At 39.1% G+C, this 4772-nt stretch overlaps 1 protein-coding gene across 1 annotated transcript in view; it reads left to right on the plus strand.

Moving 5' to 3' along the window:
• The window catches only part of LOC139548457 (zinc finger protein ZFP2-like), a 75391-nt gene that overhangs the window by 54465 nt on the left and 16154 nt on the right, over positions 1-4772 (plus strand). The window lies entirely within an intron of this gene.

Consider the following 4772-nt stretch of genomic DNA (forward strand, 5'->3'; position numbering starts at 1 on the left):
ATCCCGAAGTACCACCTGCAGAATGGGAACATCTCTTCCCTGAAATTGATACCCTTCCAGATGAAAGCCCAGTTCGGCCTGAGGAGGGAGCCTCAGGGGAAGAAACAGGAAGAGAAGCATCACAAGAGAGGGAAGGGGATTTCCCCACAATTGACTTTTCAACTCTTGAAGGGTCCCCCTAACAAACAATTGAAGTTAGAACGGCAGAAGAAAGACATTGACATAGCAAAAATAATAATCAACACTAGTACAGTAACAACAGACTCACACACAATCAAGAAGTATGGTGGAAGCAGGAAGAGAAGAGAGGAATCAGCCGAACAATTAAAAAAAACTGACAAGGTTAGAATCTCTGTTCCACCTCAACTCATAACTGAAACAGGAGAACAGAAGACAATCTCAATCAAAAGGATCAAGCCTCTACCTGAGATTGCATTCTGTGGATGGACACATCACCAAACAAAGGGAGAAGTCATTTGGGACCCAAAAGGATGTGACCTGACATTAACCAAAGAAGTAGACGAGTGGGTGCTCACCATGAATCAGATTGAACCAGTTGAAGGTGAAGACTTAATAGTTGAAATAACGAGAACCAGATTGACCAAAGGGAGTAGCACCACAGTCATTAGAATTGGTCCTACGCCAATACCTAAACAGGAAGAGCTGGTGATAACTAAAACGACAACAACAGTGGAAACTGCTGCAAGGATTACAGCAGTTACTACCAAGGTATCATCCATTGCTATTAACAAACAGTCTAATGTACCCACAAAGAAACCTGAGGCATCAGAACCAAAAGGGTTTTTTACTGACATTTGGAACTTTCTGAAAAACACTAACAATCTGCCTCGAGAAAAGGACAATGTGACTCCAACTGATGCTTTAACCCCAGAACTATACAAGGACAAATCATTGAAGAAATTAGTAGGAAATGAATGGTATGAATGGGCTCAATATACAGCAATGAAATTAAAATTGACAAATTGCTTACTATGTGCACCCTCTCCGCTGACAGAATTAGTGGTGGTACCAAGTCCTTATGATTACAAGGACTGTGCTGATTTTAATAAGAACTTTTGTCATTTGAGTAGACCAGAAAGGCCTTATTGCCCAGCTGAATGTTTGTCATATTTGGGTAATCCATATTATCATCAGTATTACAATCAAACTGGTTGGGGAAAGTGGTGTAAAGAATTGGATATAAGGATGGAAGTACAGAAGCTAGAGGTCCCACATAAATATCGGATAGATTATCAACAAACATATGAATGTTTTAACAGCACAAAAGGACAGAATGAGATGGGGAAGTTTAAAGGTCAATGCGAGATCACATGGCACTTAACTACGGATACCACATGGAATGCAGACACTCCAAGAAGGGCTACTTATCAAGCAGCTGGAAGTTGGGTGGGAAAAGTGGTCATTCATGATAGTTGTCAAAATCAAACTCTAGCACTACCTTTAATTGCACCATATGAAGAACAGACCAAGGTAGTTGCAGATTTCTTCTGGATATGTGGGGGAAAGAGATTAAGGGCAACATTGCCAAAGGGATGGACAGGTCTCTGTGCAAGAGTTAGGTTGATTCAACAGATAACTATCATTGAATGGGATCCTAGTGATGCTAGGCAACAAAATACTAAAAATAGAGTAAAAAGAGAATATGAGTCTGACCCCAAGGTCTATTTGGATGCAATAGGCCAACCTAGAGGTGTTCCTAACGAGTACAAAGCAAGAGATGAGATTAAATCAGGATTTGAATCAATCTTTTTGTGGATAACACCTAATAAGAATTTAGAGTGGATTAATTATATTTATTATAACCAACAGAGATTTATTAACTATACCGACTCGGCTCTAACAGCGTTGGGGGAACAGGTACAGGCTACAAGTAAAATGACTTGGCAAAACAGACAGGCTCTCAATTGGCTATTAGCGGAGAAGGGAGGAGTTTGTGTTATGTTTGGAGATGACTGTTGCACTTTTCTTCCCAATAACACTGATGGATCCTTCGCTATCGCTATGGCTAAACTCAAAGGTTTACGAGCAGAGGTTAAGGCAAATGCTGGGTTTGACTCTCATGTTTGGGATTGGTTGGATCTAGCATTAGGAAAGTGGGGAGCTGTGTTTGCTAGGATGGCTATTGTGCTGGGAGGGGGGTTATTGGCTCTGGGTCTTGTATTTTGTTGTGTTTTACCCTTGATAAAATCACTTGTGGTCCAGACAACAGTTAAACAGATGTCTGTAAGGAGTGCTGACCCTCCAGTGATAATTAATCCTGTACCTGGGAGCCCAGGCCATTATACCAATAAATATGGAAAACTTTGCAATGCAGTTGGTGGACCTCTGGACTGCCCCTTTGGCAATCCAAACTGTCTCTATGGAGTGATGCCGGGAGGTGGTTCTGCTTGCCATGATTTCAGTAAGGATGGTCTGCCTGTATATGCTGTATTCCCAAATGCAGACGAATGTCTACTGGTACATGTCCACAAAGAGTGTCATTTGCGCCGTAAGTGCAAGTGGTGCACAAAATTTAATGAGGAAGGCCATGACCATCATGGAGACCCCGTGTTTTGCGCAAAATGTCAAAGAGGTGATTGTAGAATCTGTCAGGATGAGGACTGTGCTCCTATGTAAGGATTTTAGTATATCTATTTTTGTTTAAATTTGTGTTTTTGTATGTTTGGTTGAATTTTTAGATATGTATATCAATGAATATATATATGTTTTTCTTTAATTGAAGCTAGTTATGCCTTCTAAAAACTAGGTTAATTTCAAAAAACATGTTAGGTAACAGAGGGTTTTCCGGTTACAAGTGTCTATGGACCATGTCCTTAATCTTCTAAACAAAGGTTGGTATCATTGATATCACTTTATTAGAGAGGTGTCTGCGAGGGAGGATCATGTTGAAATGCTTAAATTTAGAATGATGTTGTGTCAATTTTCTTTTGTAACTGCATGTTGGTCTTTGATTTTTTCCTTATTCATTTATTATGATACTCCTTGTATTATTTTGATTTTCCACATAACTGAGATAACCTCAGGCAAGGCTAAGTACTTACACGCACATGCTTCATCAAATCTGTAATATTTTATCTTTCTTAATTTTTACACCTAATTAGATCTTTTACTCTTATGTAAACTGGAGATGTTTGGTCTAGTTCGGTTTTTATTAATGTTTCTAATTGGATCTTGTACTCCTATTTTAGTTTTAATCATTTGAGACTGTTTGGTCTAGTTGATTTATGTGCTTTCTTCTGTTTTTGTATTTTCTTGTATATCGTAGGTATTTTCATTTACTATCCCAAAGTCATGTTTCTGTTATTTATGTGGCTAATTAGCCCCAGAGGTGGGATTGTAGGAGTACAATTACACACATGGATAACATATAGAGGTATAAGATAGGTGAACAGTATAATTACATTTGCATTTGGGTCATTTAGCAGACGCTCTTGTCCAGAGTGACTTACAACTTGGTGTATTCACCTTATGATATCCAGTGGAACAACCATTTTACAATGGTGCATCTAACTCTTTTAAGGGGGGGGGGGTTAGAAGGATTACTTTGTCCTATCCTGGGTATTCCTTGGAGAGGTGGGGTTTCAGGTGTCTTCGGAAGGTGGTGATTGACTCCGCTGACCTGGCGTCGTGAGGGAGTTTGTTCCACCATTGGGGTACCAGAGCAGACATAGACATAATAACATACATGTCAGACAGAGTGGCGCCTAAAAGCAATTGGACACTAGACATATGGTTTGACCATTCTATTACAAACATACATGTCAGACAGAGTGACGCCTAGAGGTAATTGGACACGCTGGGATAGAGGGTCCAGCCACTATTATAAACAAATTGAAAGCAGATGGTGGTGAATGACTTCATAGGGGACGGACAATACTGTGTGTATAAATAGAGTAGCTGGAGTTCTGAGAAAGGGTGTGTTCCGCGGACATTCCAGATTGTGATACAATTTGTATTAAAAATCTTATTTGAGTTCACAAAGTTCTTGTAAGAGTTATATTTGAAGTGATTTTCTACGACACTACTGGCCGTCAACAATTAAAAACAAGAAAAAACACATTTCTAAATAATAATATACAATAGTATAATTTTTTTATCCTTTTTCTTTCAATAGAATCCTAAACTAGCTTCTAGAACTTGGAACGAGCCCCCCAAAAACTTGTCTCCAATATGGAAAAACGTGCAGTCAAAATAAATTGTGATCCATGGCAACGCACTGGCTAAAAGCAAAACTTGTTAACTGCCCACCCATGAGACAATCAGCAACCAACTCCTGCAATATCCGTAGTAACTGTCCACCTTACTTCGGTCTCTCTTTTCAGGGTTCACTCGATAGGCATGTTGTTGGTTCGGGGCCCAGTCCCCAATGTCATGCATTTGGGTTAGCACATCTGAGAATGAATCCTGATATTCTAAAAGCAGGGCAACAACATCAATATAATCATATCTAAAAGCAGGGCAACATTGTCAATATAATTGTACCCAAAAATGGTCAGCTGGTTGCATAAATAATTATGATTACTAAATGTTACATGAATTGTAAATATGAAAATCAAAACCAAATGTTCACCCCTTTGTTAATATGTATTGGCAATACTTCACTTAAGGGTGAGGCATGGAATAATAAAACATGTATCTTTTGTCAGGCTGAATGTTTGAAGTATGAGGTGATTTGAGTCATGCTTCTTCAGTAGTGGAATAAAGACAATTAGCATTTGAATGTTGTCAAGAAATACTGGAGTGACGTCAGA

The sequence above is a fragment of the Salvelinus alpinus genome, chromosome 2 (assembly GCF_045679555.1).
Source record: "Salvelinus alpinus chromosome 2, SLU_Salpinus.1, whole genome shotgun sequence".
In the NCBI taxonomy this organism is placed as follows: Eukaryota; Metazoa; Chordata; class Actinopteri; order Salmoniformes; family Salmonidae; genus Salvelinus; species Salvelinus alpinus.